Source organism: Chlorocebus sabaeus, chromosome 25, assembly GCF_047675955.1.
Source record: "Chlorocebus sabaeus isolate Y175 chromosome 25, mChlSab1.0.hap1, whole genome shotgun sequence".
Lineage (NCBI taxonomy): Eukaryota > Metazoa > Chordata > Mammalia > Primates > Cercopithecidae > Chlorocebus > Chlorocebus sabaeus.
This window is the reverse complement of record NC_132928.1, coordinates 2,114,659-2,131,529: the sequence shown is the minus strand read 5'-3', so window position 1 is coordinate 2,131,529 and position 16,871 is coordinate 2,114,659. Positions and strand designations below refer to the sequence as shown.

Sequence of the window (16,871 nt, the reverse complement as noted above, 5' to 3'; positions counted from 1 at the left end):
CCAGTGACTCAGCACTTCTGCACCGTCAACACCAGCTGCAGCCTGCAGCGGTGGCAGTGGCAGCTCACAGAACAGGCACACACACACAGTGCAAACATTACACCGCCTGGAGAATGGCAAAAATTCTGACCCTTAGACTGTGCTGCAGCCAAGAAGACACAGAATCAAAGACTTCTGGAGCTTCAAGAAACCTGGCAAAATATATAAGCATGTTGGACCTTAATTCAGTTTTCCATTAACATCTTTTGTCAAGGTCCCTAAGGAGGGCTGGGCATGGTGGCTCATGCCTGTAATCCCAGCACTTTGGGAGGCCAAAGTGGGAGGATCATTTGATGCCAGGAGTTTTATATCAGCCTGGGCAACATAGTGAGACCCTATCTCTACAAAAAACTAAAAATTAAGAAAAATCCCTAAGGAGCTGGACTTGTCACTGGGGTCAGATTCTCCAAACTGGACCCACTGTCTGCCTGCAAGCATGGCTATAACTCATTCTAATTCCTTCTGAAGCATCACACGATGAAATGTGGTTAGTGTGGCAGATTCTAGTGTGGGCTTCTGGAGGAGACTTTAGGGGAAAATTCTCACCCTTCATGAGTCATGTGAGGGGCTGGGAGAAGATTCTGCACAAATCACAAATGGGAGTGAGGGCCGGGCATGGTGGCTCACGCCTATAATATCAGCACTTTGGGAGGCTGAGATGAGCACATCACTTGAGTCCAGGAGTTTGAGACCAGCCTGGACAACATGGCAAAATCCTGTCTCTACAAAATATACAAAAATTAGCTGAGTGTGGTGGTGCAACCCTGTAGTCCCAGCTACTCAGGAGGCTGAGGCAAGAGGATCGCCTAACTCTGGGGAGGTCAAGGCTGCAGTGAGCAGTGATTGTGCCATTGTACTCCAACCTGGGCAACAGATGAGACCCTGTCTCAAAACAAACAAAACAACAACAATGACAACAAAAACCAAGTAGGAGTAGGAATCTGTCCCATAAAGTCTGGACATGGGCAATAACTCTGTCTGCAAATATATCATCTTATTAAAAGATACATTTTAAAATTCAGCCTTTACCTCAATCCAAGTCTGTTGAAGCACCCCCTCCCACAGAATGAGTTGGGCTCACCCACTCCTCCCAGATGGCTATGCTCCCACTAGGCCCACAGCAAGGAACCCTGAAGATTAGGTTGGTTTTAGGAGGCCTGACGATCACCATTAACCACCAAATCTATTTGTTGGACCAGCACTGCCCATGGGATGTGATCAAAAAGCAACTTTATTTTTGTTACCCACTGCTCCTTCAAAATTTATTCCATGAGGAAAGCTCTTTCCTGCCATTAGATAAAAATTATGAGGACTCCAGAATTTTTCTGCTCACTCTAAGGTATTAGATCATTCTATGGGCATTTTAAATCACAAAATACAGTCTCATCAGAGATATTAAGTGTCTGAGTCTGGCATGGTGGAGCACACCTATAATCTCAGCGATTTGGGAGGCTGAGGAGAGAGGATCACTAGAGACCAGGAGTTCAAGACTAGCCTGGGTAACAAAGTGAGACCCCTTTTCTAAAAAAAAATTTACAAACAGCTGGGCATGGTGGTGCATGGCTGGCTGTAGTCCCAGCTGAGGTGGGAGGATGGCTTGAGCCCGGGAGTTCAAAGTTGTAGTAAGCTATGATCATGCCAGTGCACTCCAGCCTGGGTAACAGAGCGACAGAAAGGAAAGGGAAGTGAAGCGAAGGGGAGGGGATAGGAGGGGAAGGGAGCGGGGAAAGAGAGAGAGGGGAGAGAGAGACAGAAAGAAAAAAAAAAAAAGAAAGGCTTTAGCTGCCATCTTGCGTCCCCGCGTGTATGCGCCTAATCTCAGCTGGTCCATCCAAGACCCCCGAGCACCAACCCTAGTCCCCCGTGCAGCCCCTTATCCACTCAGACAAGATGAAAGAATCATGAACCAGGAAAAACTCCAAGGAACAATGATCCAGTTTAATAACCCTGAAGTTCAGGCATCTCTGGCAGTGAACACTTTCACCATTACAGGCCATGCTGAGACAAAGCAGCTGACAGAAACGCTAACCAGCGTCTTAAACCAGCTTACTGCAGTCAGTCTGACTAGTTTAAGGAGACTGGCTGAAGCTCTGCCCAAACAATCTGTGGATGGAAAAGCACCACTTGGTACTGGAGAGGAGGAGGAGGATGATGATGATGAAGTTCCACGTCTTGTGGAGAATTTTGATGAGGCTTCCAAGAATGAGGCAAACTGAATTGAATCAACTTCTGAAGATAAAACTTGAAGAAGTTACTGGGAGATGCTATTTTATATTATGACTGCTTTTAAATAATTTTTTGTTTATGGATCTGATAAAATCTAGATCTCTAATATTTTTAAGCCCAAGCCCCTTGGACACTGAAACTCTTCTCAGTTTTTGCTTATACACAATTCATTCTTTGCAGTTAATTAAGCAGAAGCAGCCTGGGAACAAAGTTTGAAACAAAGGTTAATAAAGTTATTCACCTAGAGGAAAAATAAAGAAAGGAAGGAAGGATCGCTTAGGGGCTAGGCATGGTAGCTCATGCCTGCAATCTCAGCACTTTGGGAGGCTGAGGTGGGAGGATCACTTGATCCCAGGAGCTTGAGACCAGCCTGGGCAACATGGCGAAACCCTATCTCTACTAAAAATACAAAAATTAGCCAGGCATGGTGGTGAGCATCTGTAGTCCCAGCTACTCAGGAGGCTAAGGTGGGAGAATCACTTGAGCCCAGGAGGTCGAGGCTGCAAATGACCCATGATTGCACCACTGCATGCCAGTCGGGGTGACAGAGCAAGATTCTGTCTCAGAAAAAAAGGAAAATAAAAGAAATTCAATATCTGGGCCAAGAATCCAGAATATTAACACTTCAATATTCATTTAACGAAGAGGCTTTCCAGCACTTCCCATGCCCATCCTATAGGAAAGCGCAGAGCTCAGGAGACACAGTTCTTACCAGGCTCTCCCTGATACAATTGTCCCGTCCATCTCAGCTCCCCAGGCTTTGATTGAATTTAGAATGTCTCCCAGCTGGCTGTCTCTGCCATGAGGCTTCCATCTGTTGGTCCCAGCTCTCTGGAAGTGCTATTCTTTCCTAAATGCAGCCCTGTTTTCTCCTCCACCTACCTCCTCTGCCAAGACTGCTTTCATAGGAGTTCCCCAAATGCAGATCCAGAGTATTTACACACGGAAATAAGCAAATGCTACAAGTTAGAGTTTTCTCTTCTCCCTTCCCCAGGCAACTCTGGTTACTAACATTTACCAGCATAGCACTGCATGCAGTTATAAATGTAGTAAATCATACTGCTATATATTTCTATATCCAGATCCTTCATATGACATGGCTGGAAGATAAGGTTCCCAGTCAGAGCCACGATAGAAAGAGGGTGGATGGGCAGAGGCTTCGTTTCACCTAGGAATATCCCCAGGGGTAGTCAGCAAAAGTATGCTGAAGGAAGACGACAGACTTCCAAGGGCCTGGAGGAAGCATCTGTTTTCTAGGAAAAGAAATTTTCTTTTTTCTTTTTATTTTTTAAAATATACTTTTAGTAGAGACGGGGTTTCACCATTTTGGCCAAGCTGGTCTCAAACTCCTGAACTCAGGTGATCTGCCCTCTTCGGCCTCCTGAACTGCTGGGATTATAGGTTTGAGCCACTGCACCTGGCCTCAGGAAAAGTAATTTTTTTTTTTTTTGAGACGGAGTTTTGCTCTTGTTGCCCAGGCTGGAGTGCAGTGGCATGGTCTTGGCTCACTGCAACCTCCGCATCCCAGGTTCAAACAATTCTCCTGCCTCAGCCTCCCAAGTAGCTGGGATTACAGGTGCTCTCCACCGCGCCCGGCTAATTTTTCTATTTTTAGTAGAGATGGGGTTTCACTATATTGGCCAGGCTGGTCGTGAACTCCTGACCTCAGGAGATCCACCTACCTCGGCCTCCCAAAGTGCTGGTATTGTAGGCGTGAGCCACCATGACCGGCCAGTAAAAGTAATTTTCTAACAGGTGAAGGAGATGAGTGGGTCTGTGTTCCTCAGAATGGGGACACAGGCTAGGTGGCTAGAGAGTGGCCCACTGAGGCAGGGCTGCCCCCAGTAGGCAGTCTAGGTCTTTGCTCATCTGGCTGGTAACTCTACTTGCAGTAGTGGGGATGTATCCAGTCTAGGAGAATTGGTGAGAGCCCCAGACTCGGGATGTAGAGAGCTGGTTTCTGACTGTGACAGTTATGATGGTCCCTGGAGAAGGTAGGGGAAGAGGGAGAAGCCTGTGAGTTAACAGTGAAACATCCTGTAGCAATGGCCCAATGAATGAGGGATTGGCAGTGCCAAGCTCCTAAAGGAGCATTAACTGTGCTGGGGGCAAGGATGCAGGGGTCCCACAGAGGTGGAATGAATTGCCCTGGCAAGTCTAGGACCCATGGAGCCCCACTGAGACTCCATCATCGTAATTCCAAAAACAGGAAAATGTTTGTAAATCAAATCTGCTCTGTTTTCTCTATTTCTCCAGATTGTTTTCTTCTTGGACTCATTATCTTTACGGAAACTAGGTCGAGTTGGATTCTTTTCTATTTCTGTCAGCCATGTATAGCCCCATTAGCTTTCCAACACTGTTAGAGAGTCTTTCAATTATGTTAAATGAAGCCAAATTTGCCATTCTTTAAAACGTTTAAGTTTCCATGCAAGTTCCCTTGACCTGGTTTTCTTTTGTCCCCTTGGGACACAGAATTCCTGTTAATGATACCTTATGACACTGCAGGAGACAGGAAGACATTGATGTCAAAGGGCAGCTGACCCTTGAAACCGATAGGCTGGAGAAGAGCCATTTTTCCCTTTCCCAGGTCACAAATGATGTGGGAGAGAAGTTGCCAAACACTGGCCTTGCTTGTTTTTTAAACATCAATTTAGGAAAGTATAGACACAAGGAAGAGAAAATTCAATACTAATTCAAAGAAATGTATTTAATTTGAATGTTGGATAAACAGTAGCTATGTCATGAGGTAATAATAAATAATAAAATAAAATAATATTTTGACATCCACATTTTGAGAGCTTAGCTAGGTGTGAGGATGTGTGCCCATTGTCCTAGCTACTCCTGGGCTGAGGTGGGAGGATCGCTTGAGCCCAGGAGTTTGAGGCTGCAGTGAGCTGTGATCCCACCCCTGCACTCCAGCCTGAGTGACAGAGCAAGACCCTGTTGAAAGAAAGAAACAGAGAGAGAGAAGGAGGAGAAAGAAAAGAAAGAAAAGGAAGAAAGGAAGAAAGGAAGGAAGGAAGGAAGGAAGAAAGAAAGAAAGAAAGAAAGAAAGAAAGAAAGACAAAAAGAAAAGAAAGAAAAGAAAGAGGGGAGGGGAGGGGAGGAGAGAGGAGAAAAAGAGAAACCAAAAGCTGTGCCAAGGAGTCTCAAAACACCCCCAACCCATCCAGGCATTCTTAGACTTAAATAATAATTATCCCAGATCTGGAGGTAACAGGGCAAACTGAAACCAATGCTCCTGTTTATAACATTCACCCACAATCTGACTTGCCACAGAGTCTTAGGACCAAAGTCCCAGGCCCAAATCTATGGTGTTGGGATTGACGAACACCATCTGATGGTTCTACTAAACCAACTTAGACCTTTCTGATCTTATTTAAAATGGGGGATGAGCCCGTGCCTCTACCCCTTAATTGTTATATCTGTTACTGTGCTACCATCTAATGGCGAAGTGTATTAAAACACAAATGAAACCTAGTCCAGGGAACACTGACTACCCTTAAATTTTTTTTTTCTATGGCCAATAGTTACATCTCTCCGTCTCTCCAGATAAGGCACCAAATGTTCTCCATCATTCATAAAAAATGCCCCGAGATCTAAGATTTCTGGTAGGGAAAAAGTAATAAAGTCTAATTTATGCAGAAAAAAAATTATGTAACATTAGGGAGGACAGAGGGATTTTTCTAAAACACTCTCAAAGTATACAACATAAGACAAAACATTATTTTAAGATAGATATTGTTTAACTTTCTCATATATGAGAAGTTACTAATGGCAGAAATATTAACGCAGTATAGTATGTGCATAATGCATTACCATTTTACAGAGAGGATAAAAATGAAGCCATCACCCTCTACAAAGACTATTCACCACCCTAAAAATAAAGTCTCATAGCAAAAATAAAGTTTTACTGTTATGTGATAAAAAAGATAGCAGATTACCAACATTTTTCCCTCTGCTCCCGCTGGCTAAGATTTCAGATCATTACAACTTATTTGGGAATTTTCCTCCCAGGCCTAAATGTTAGAATTGGGGATCATTTTGGGAAATATATTAGGCAATGAAAACAAAGAATACTCCTCCCCACCCCTAAGCTCTTCCTTTTCTCTAAAAGGGCACAGAACACATATATTGGGGATTTTCCACTTCCGGAGCAGTTCCATTAATGTCACCAATAACTCAAACTTTAAATCACATCAGGAGACAGCCAGGTCCCCAAGAACTCCTGGGACACAGCCAGCTGGTCCACAGTGCATCGAGGCTTGCTGCAGAGCCCCCAGAGAGCGGTCCTGCATGGGCTGGGAGGGTGTCATGGACAGGTGACAACCAGACACTCAATCAGTTGGTAGGGCACAGCTGCCATGGGAACAGCAAGTGAGATGGGTAGGTAGAATTAGGACACCCCAAAACATGGCTTCGAACACGAGTTGTGCTGTGAAATTTTGAGATACATATTAGTAAATTTTTAAAAAAATCTAGAGTTGTTAATTTCAAGTTGATTCCCAACCAGGGCATGGACAGGGTCACTATAAGAGCAGAGAATATAGCTTCTGGGTTGGGATACACACTGACGTGCCCTTTCCCAAACAGTGCCTCTCTCTCCCGCAGCTACTGGAGCACGGAGTAATGGAAATTATGTACTGCTAAGTTATAAGCACATGTAAAAACATAAAACTGGGCCAGGCGCAGTGGCTGATGCCTGTAATTTCAGCACTTGGGGAGGCTGAGGTGGGAGGAGTGCTTGAGCCTAAGGGTTTGAGACCAGTCGCTACTGAGGCAGCTGAGGCAGGAGGATCCCTTGAGCCCAGGAATTCCAGGCTGCAGTGAGTTATGATCAAGCCACTGCACTCCAGCCTGGGTGACAGACAGCAAACTTGTCTTCGAAAAAAAAAAAGACAACTCACAGAACTGTACAAAACAACACATCTCTTCCTCTCTTGACCTTTATTTACACCCCTGCCCACAGGTAAGATACAATCACCAGTCCTATCTCCTAAATCAGTGGTTCTTAAACTGTTGTCCCCAGTCAGCGGCATCAGTGTCCCCTGGGAACTTGTTAGAAATGCAAAGCCTGAGCTGGGGGAGGTGGCTCACGCCTGTAATCCAGCACTTTGGGATTGTGCATGGATCACCTAAGGTCAGGAGTTCGAGACCAGCCTGACCAACATGGTGAAACCCTGTCTGTACCAAAAATACAAAAATTAGCTCGGCGTCTTGGCACACGCCTGTAATTCCAGCTAGTTGGGAGCTGAGGGAGAATTGCTTGAACCTGGAAAGCAGAGGTTGCAGCGAGCCGAGATTGCGCCACTGCACTCCAGCCTGGGCAACAAGAGTGAAACTCCATCAGAAAAGAAAAGAAAAAAGGGAAGGGAAGGAGAAGGGAGGGGAGGGGAGAGGGGGGAGGGAAAAGGGGAAAGGAAAGGAAGAAAGAAAAGAAAGGAAGAAAGAAAGAAAGGAAGGAAGGAAGGAGAGAAAGAAGAAGGAAAGAAGGAAGGAAGGAAAAGAAAAAAGAAATGCAAAGTCTCGGGCCTCATCCCATTATTACTGAATCAGAAACTATGGGTGTAGGTTCCACAAATCTGCATTTTAACAAGTTCTCTGGGTGATTCTGATACACATATGAGCTTGAGAACTGCTGTTCCAAATGCAGACGCTGAAAGCGCATACGGGGATGCAGTTTGTTTGCTAAAAGATGGCAAACAAGGGTGTAACCAAGGCTAGATAAAACGTGAAGCTCTGGAATCAACACCTTCCTCCTGTACCTTCAACTCCCTCAAATGTCATATGATGTGGCGTTTTGGTCCAGACCGCCCCAGCGGCTTTAGTGGGGTCAGTCCACCTCAAGAGCCTGGTTATTTTCTCTGGGAACTGAAGCAAAGTTGTTGGAACAAAGCTAGTAATCCAAGGTAGAGTTAAATAGAGAGGTCCTTGGGGACCCTATATCTCCTTATTTTGTTTTCTAATCTTTAGGATCAGTGGTTCATTTCCTAATCCAGCAAGAATGGTTGGCAAGTCTGGGCTGTTAGGTGGGAGAAACACCGCCCTGGAACACAGATCTCGTTGTACACAAAGGAAACAGCGTGGTCCTGCTAACAGCTTGGGAACTGAGATAGCAACAGAACCACCAACAGAACTCTGTGAAAAGAGGACAAAAAGCCACTTATTGTATGGTTGCTCTTTTCTGATAAATATAAAAGCTACAGAAAAGTCTAAATAATACTGTAACTAAAACCTATATTCCCACCACCTAGATTAATAACTGTTAACACTGTGTCAAGTTAAACAGCAGTTTTGCAAAGCTGTGAAAAGACTGCATCTGGCAGTGAGCTGGGAAACAAAGACGAAAACAGCTAGAATAGGGAGAAATGAGCTAAGTATTTCTGAAATAATTTTTTAACAAAGAATGTCCCCATTCTTTTATCAGAAAACATTTCAAATATGAAGTTTCCACATAGCTACTAATAATAGTTTGTAAATTTGAGTAGCTGGAGGCCGGAGAGTTGAAATTTACAAATAATGAAGAGCAGAAAAATAGCTGGAGAGGAAGCCAGCTCCTTTCCTTGGGAAAAACAGAATATGCTTTTGGACAACCCCCTACCCCCTGAAGCGAGCAGGAAAGAAATCAGGCTGGTTCAACAGAAATCCGGCTGCAGATCAAGAAGTGTGAGGCTTTCCCATTGCTGTTTATGGAGTTGAGGCCAAACCCTGGAAGATCCAGAAGAAAGAACTGTCACCCAGGGCATTCCCTCGCTGGCTGACCTTGGACTATCTGCTTGATGTTACCCATCAAAGCAGAGAAGCAGTAAGAACATGCACTGAAGTAAGAATCATGAGCTATTAGTGCTTCTACCCAGGGTGGGGAAAACATGGAAGTGTGGAGTCTGGAGGGCTGCTTCCCAGAGGACAAGGCCACAGGGAGCTGAGCTGGCCAAGGAGCAGGCAGGAAGGGCTGTCATCTTTGCTCTGATCCAACCAGTTTTACAGTCACCATGGCAGCCCCTGTGGCAACATCCACAACTTCTGAAATGATATCTCCTGCAGCTCTGAGGGTGTGTCTTCTGTTCTTTGACAAGTGCATTCCATTGCTAAAGGGGAACAAAATTTAAAATGTTTATCCTTCCCTCTTAACCCTGCTGGAAAACCTCTTCCTTGCTTAGACAAACCCATTTCCCCTGCAGGCAGGACAAACATGGAAAGGGGCAGAGAAGTTTTTGTTTGTTTGTTTGTGTGTTGCTGTATAAGAGGGCTAGAGGAGGGGAAATCTAGACTAGTCATCTCCTGGGTATCTCCTGTTTGTGTACATATTGGTAAATTTAATATATTCATTGGAGAATTTAAAAAAGTTAAGCACAGAGTTCAGCGGGGCAGCTTCAGCTAAACTTCCCACATTCCCACGCCCCAGGTGAAAAGCTGTGTTGTCTATCAACCAGCACCTGCCTTTTCAAATAAATGCTATGTGTCATCACAGTCACAGGCTTTATGAGGACCAAGGACACCAAGTCCCCAACTGATGTGCTTCCTTCCAGATCCTTCAGAACCTCAATTGATGCAATGAGAGTCTGTTTGCCACAGCCAGAGCAATCTGCGGAGGATGACCGCAGAAACGTTCAGGCCCATTAAAAACCAGTAACAAGAAATGGATTTTTCACCTGGCTTCCTATGCAAAAAAAAAAAAAAAAAAAATTGGGGGAAAAAGAGAATGTAAATTACATGTATGTGTGGGTGTGTATGCATTGCTCTTACCTCTATTAGAAATTCATTCTTTTAGCCAATAAACATTTTTGGCACTTATTATGTACAAAACTCTGTGCTAGATTCTGTTAACAAACATGAGTAAGGCATAGTTCCTGGCTTCCAAGAGCTCATGATGTGGAGGAGAAAATCACACACAAAAACTAAAAAATCATATTATAAGTTCTATAATAAAGGCTCATTCATCTGTTCAACAAAGATTTATTGTACACAATGTGCCAGCCCCAAGTATGAACAAATAATTTGGAGAGCACAGAGGCCAAATATAACTACCATTCTCCTTCAACCATGAAAGGTGTGATAAAAGAGCTCCCATGGGTATGCTCTTTAAGGAGAGGGTCCCTATCTTTTTGTACACCGGTCATACCTGGTGTGCACCTGGCAAATGTTCAATAAATACTGTTCATTAAAGAATGGATTTTTTTGTTCTGTTATTAATTAAGCATTTTCAACATCATCCTTCTTTGCCATCTACTCACTAATTCCATAAGGACTTACTGACCATCTACACATATGCTGGGAGCAAGAAACAAGAAGCTGTTCAGTGAGGGAAACAGGAGCGAAACTAAACTGAGCCTCAAAGAATGTGTAAGAATAAAACAAATTGTGGCCAGGTGCAGTGGCTCATGCCTGTAATCTCAGTACTCTGGGAGGCCAAGGCGGGAGGATTGCTTGAGCCCAAGAGTTCAAGGCCAGCCTGGACAACATAGGAAGACCCCGTCTCTACAAAAAATTTTGAAAATAAAACAAAACAAGTTGTGTGTGTCCGAGGGATGACATTTCATGGAGGGAGGACGGTTTAAGAAAGACATAGAAGAGAGGTGCAGTGTGGGCATGTGGGGATCTCCAAACAGTTCAGTGTCTTGAGTTTTCCACTTTCAAAAACTTGATCTTGTCAGATCTAACCTTGAGCTAACCAAACTTTTGAGGGAAAGTGTATCAACTAGAATGCCGATTCCTCAAGTCATTACTCTGTCTGGTGGGCTAGATGTTCATGTGGGCGTTGGAATATGTATATATCCAAAAGGATGCTTGAGCGAGCATGACACTGGGGCAAATTGCAAAGCTAGTGATCTTGTCATCAACTTAGGATAGCCGGCTGCATCTGTCTTTATCACCATCTTCCCTCTCCCTCTGTCATAAACAAGCTTCCAGGATGCTGCACTCTTCCCTACTTCCTCAGTTCACACACTCCTCACCCCATTGCAATCTGAATTCTATCCCACCTCTCCCCTGAGGCTGCCCCCACCTAGGTCATAAACATTCTCTCTGTTGCTAAATACAGGATTCCTCTTAGTCCTTCTCATTCTTGATGTGTCTGTAGCTTCTGACCCTAAGATGAGCTCTCCTTCATCCATTTTGATGCTACCACTCCTTCCTGTTTCCCTTCTGATATCACAGGCCCCCTTGCACCTTCCTTTTACTCTGTCAACCCTACAACTAGTAGTTTTCCTCTACTGTTCTCGCTTTCTGTGAGACCATGACTTTAGTTGTCACCTATACAGTCTAAAGATTCCCAAATTAAGACTGGTGGCTCTAATGGCTTTTTCAAGAAATTATGGTAAAATACACACAACACGAAGTTTACCATCTGCTATGGTTTGAATGTTTGTCCCCTTCAAAATTCATGTCAGAATTTATTCCCCAGTGTGGCCGTATTGAGAGGTGGGGCCTTTAAGAGGTGATCAGGTCATGGGGAGCTAATTCATGGATTAATGGGTTATCACAGGAATGGAACTATGGCTTTATTATTATTATTATTATTATTATTATTATTATTATTTCAAACCATTGTGGAAACGATATGCCAGACTACAAGACTGCGAAGCCACCTTCAGTGTTACTTTTCCTCCTTTTACAACCACCAAGACCAGCATTCAGATCCAATGGGAAAAGGAACCAGAGGATCAGAGATTGGTGGCTTAAAGAGGAGGAAGAGAGATCTGAACTAGCACACTTGGCCCGCTCTACATGCAATGCCCTGCACCACCTCAGGACTCCGCAGAGAGCACCCCCCAGCAAGAAGGCTCTCACTAGATTCATCCCCTCAACCTTGGACTTCCCAGCCTCCAAAATTTCATTTCTTATAATTTACCCAGTTTGAGGTATTTTGTTATAAGTAATGGAAAACGGACTAAGACAACATCATAACCATTTTTTGGTTTTTAAAAATCACAACCATGTTTAAGTATACAGTTCAGTGGCATTAAGTACATTCATGTTGTTGTATAACCAGTGCCACCATCCATCTCCAGAACCCTTTTCAAATTGCAACACTGAAACTCTATACCCATTGTGTCTGTTCTCATGCTGCTAATAAAGACATACCCAAGACTGGTAATGGACTCACAGTTCAACATGGCTGGGGAGGCCTCACAATCATGATGGAAGGTGAAGGAGGAGCAAAGCCATGTCTTACATGGCAGCAGGCAAGAGAGAATGAGAGCCAAGTAAAAGGGGAAACCCCTCATAAAACCATCAGATCTCACGAGACTCATTCACTACCACAGAATACTATGGTATTCATTTATTTCCCACCAGGTCCCTCCCACAACATGTAGGAATTATTGGAGCTACAATTCAAGATGAGTTTTGGGTGGGGACACAGCCAAACCACACCACCCATCAAACAATAACTCCCCATTTTCCCCTTCCCTACCCTTCCCCACAATCACCATTCTACTTTTTGTCCCTATAAGTTAGATTATTCTCTAACTCAAGGACAAAAAGTAGCAGTACCTCATGTAAGTGGACTCATACAGTATGTATCTTTTTGTGTCTGGCTTATTTCACTTAGCATAATGTCTTTGAGGTTCATCCATGCTGTAGCATATGTCATAATTTCCTTCTTTTCATGGCTACATAATATTCCATTGTGTGTGTGTGTGTGTGTATATATATACACACACACATATATATATACACACACACACACATATATACACACACACACACATATATATATACACACACATATATATACACACACACACACATATATATATACACACACACACATATATATACACACACACACACATATATATATACACACAAACACACACACACACATTTTGTTTATCTATTGATCCATTGGTAGACCTCTAGTTGCTTCTACCTTTTGGCTGTTGTGAATAGTGCTTCTATAAACATGGGTGAAAAAAATATCTCGTTGAGACTCTACTTTCAATTCTTTTTTTTTTTAATTTATTTTTTATTATTATTATACTTTAAGTTCTAGGGTACATGTGCATAACGTGCAGGTTTGTTACATATGTATACTTGTGCCATGTTGCTGTGCTGCACCCATCAACTCATCAGCACCCATCAACTCGTCATTTACATCAGGTATAACTCCTAATGCCATCCCTCCCCCCTCCCCCCTCCCCATGATAGGCCCCGGTGTGTGATGTTCCCCTTCCCAAGTCCAAGTGATGTCATTGTTCAGTTCCCACCTATGAGTGAGAACATGCGGTGTTTGGTTTTCTGTTCTTGTGATAGTTTGCTGAGAATGATGGTTTCCAGCTGCATCCATGTCCCTACAAAGGACACAAACTCATCCTTTTTTATGGCTGCATAGTATTCCATGGTGTATATGTGCCACATTTTCTTAATCCAATCTGTCACTGATGGACATTTGGGTTGATTCCAAGTCTTTGCTATTGTGAATAGTGCCGCAATAAACATACGTGTGCATGTGTCTTTATAGCAGCATGATTTATAATCCTTTGGGTATATACCCAGTAATGGGATGGCTGGGTCATATGGTACATCTAGTTCTAGATCCTTGAGGAATCGCCATACTGTTTTCCATAATGGTTGAACTAGTTTACAATCCCACCAACAGTGTAAAAGTGTTCCTATTTCTCCACATCCTCTCCAGCACCTGTTGTTTCCTGACTTTTTAATGATCGCCATTCTAACTGGTGTGAGATGGTATCTCATTGTGGTTTTGATTTGCATTTCTCTGATGGCCAGTGATGATGAGCATTTTTTAATGTGTCTGTTGGCTGTATGAATGTCTTCTTTTGAGAAATGTCTGTTCATATCCTTTGCCCACTTTTTGATGGGGTTGTTTGTTTTTTTCTCATAAATTTGTTTGAGTTATTTGTAGGTTCTGGATATTAGCCCTTTGTCAGATGAGTAGATTGCAAAAATTTTCTCCCATTCTGTAGGTTGCCTGTTCACTCTGATGGTAGGATAGGAAGAATCAATATTGTGAAAATGGCCATACTGCCCAAGGTTATTTATAGATTCAATGCCATCCCCATCAAGCTACCAACGAGTTTCTTCACAGAATTGGAAAAAACTGCTTTAAAGTTCATATGGAACCAAAAAAGAGCCCGCATCTCCAAGTTCTAAGTCAAAAGAACAAAGCCGGAGGCATCATGCTACCTGACTTCAAACTATACTACAAGGCTATAGTAACCAAAACAGCATGGTACTGGTACCAAAACAGAGATATAGACCAATGGAACAGAACAGAGGCCTCAGAAATAATACCACACATCTACAGCCATCTGATCTTTGACAAACCTGAGAGAAACAAGAAATGGGGAAGGGATTCCCTATTTAATAAATGGTGCTGGGAAAATTGGCTAGCCATAAGTAGAAAGCTGAAACTGGATCCTTTCCTTACTCCTTATATGAAAATTAATTCAAGATGGATTAGAGACTTAAATGTTAGACCTAATACCATAAAAACCCTAGAGGAAAACCTAGGTAATACCATTCAGGACATAGGCATGGGCAAAGACTTCATGTCTAAAACACCAAAAGCAACGGCAGCAAAAGCCAAAATTGACAAATGGGATCTGATTAAACTAAAGAGCTTCTGCACAGCAAAAGAATCTACTTTCAATTCTTTTGGGCATATACCCAGAAGTGAAATTGGTGGACAAAATCATAATTCTATTTTTAATTTTTTAAGGAACCACCATACTGTTTTCACAGAGGCTGCAACATTTTACCTTTCCACCAATGGTGCACAAGAGTTCCACTTTCAACACATCCTCACCAACACTTGTTATTTTCTGTGTGTTAAAAAAAAAAAAAAATAGTAGCCATCCTAATGGTCATGAAATTCAAAAGGCTTTTATGAACTCTAGATTTGCATAGCAAGCTGCCTACTGGGTACCTCATCTAAACATCCCAGAGAACCTCAAACTCAACTTGCCCAAAACAAATATTTTTCCCCAAACCTGATCTCTCCAGTGTTCCCTATTTTGACAAAAATACTACACTTTTTCCAAGTGCCAAAGTTAGAAACCTGTATGGTTTTCTTTTCTGCTCTGGCAATTCTAGCTCCTTGATGTCTCCTGAATCTTCCCACTTCTCCCCACCTAATCCCACCACTATCATCTTATTTCAGGCCAGGGTCATTTCACATATGACCTTCCACATGAGTCCTTGCCTCCTGCCTTGCTCTCTCTCATTTATTCTGCCCAATGCAAGTTATCATTTAAAATAGATGTGATCCCATCTTCCCCCATTTAAAGTCCTTAAGGAGCTTCCTAATGTCTTCAGGATAAAGCCCAAAGTCTTTTGAATGACAAAGTTCATAGCTTGACCCTTTGTCATCTTGTCCCTGCTTATGGGTAAAACTTATCTCTTATCACTTCTTCCTTTTCTAATTAGTTCATGTTGAACCACTTGCAGTTGCCCAGATGTATTACAATTGTTCTTACCAGGAAGTCTTGGTCTGGAACATTCTCCCCTCCCTGCTTCCTCCGTTGCCTAGCTCAGCTGATGTGTCACTTCCTCTGGGTCCCTTCCCTACTTCATCTGGGCTGGGAGCCCTTCCTCAGTGTTCCCATGCACCTGTGCATACCTCCATCACAGTACTTACCACACTACTCTATCCTCTAGACTGGGAGCACTTCTAGGCTCTGAAGTGTGACTTATTTATCTTTGGATCCCCAGTGTCTAGCATAGAGCATGGCACATACTAAGTGCCTATCTGGGTAGTCAGGGAAGGCTTCCTGGTGGTGATGACAACTAACTTGATTCCCAAAAATGAGGAGGAATTGGCTGGATGAAAACAGGTCAAGGAGGCTGGACATGGTGCCTCACATCTGTAATCCAGCACTTTGGGAGGCCGAGGTAAGAAGATCACTCGAGGTCAGGAATTCGAGACCAGGCTGGCCAACATGGCAAGACCTTTCCTTACCAAAAATACAAAATATTAGCCAGGCATGGTGACCACGCCTGTGGTCCCAGCTACTTGGGAGGCTAAGGTGAGAGGATTGCTTGAGCCTGGGAGGCAGAAGTTGCAGTGAGCCATGGTCACACCACTGTACTCCAGCCTGAGTGACAGAATGAGACCCCATCTCAAAAGAAGAAAAAAAGAAAGGAAAGAAAGAAAAGAAAAGAGAAAAGAAAAGAAAATACAAGAGAAAAGAAAAGAAAAAAAAAAAAAAAAGAAAAGAAAAGATGCCAGCCAGCTACCTAGTGGCAAATTGATTACCACTGAATCACTTCCACTGTGGAAGGGGCAGTGTTCTGTCCTCACTAGAAGAGATATTTACTTTGGATACGGATTTGTTTTCTTTGCATGCAATGCTTTGCCAAAACTACCATCTGTGGACTTACAGAATGCCTCCACCATCATGGTATTCTATAGAGCATTACTTCTGATCAAGGAACTCAATTTGCAGCAAAAGAAGTGTGACAATGAACCCATGCTCATGGAATTCACTGGTCTTATCACATTCCCCACCATCCTGAAGCAGCTGGATGCTTTTGAAGTCTCAGTTATCACTCCAGCTAGGTGGCAATGCCTTGTGATGCCAGGGCAAGCCCATTCAGGAGGCTATATGTGCTCTGAATCAGCATCCAATATATGGTGCTGT

At 43.3% G+C, this 16,871-nt stretch overlaps 1 non-coding gene across 1 annotated transcript; it reads right to left on the bottom strand.

Annotated features, from left to right (window-relative positions):
- Positions 1–11,798: 11,798 nt before the first annotated feature.
- LOC119619860 (small nucleolar RNA SNORA61) lies at positions 11,799–11,928 on the bottom strand. Its single transcript, XR_005236304.1, has one exon. It is a non-coding gene; the product is annotated as a small nucleolar RNA SNORA61 (small nucleolar RNA).
- Positions 11,929–16,871: the final 4,943 nt, after the last annotated feature.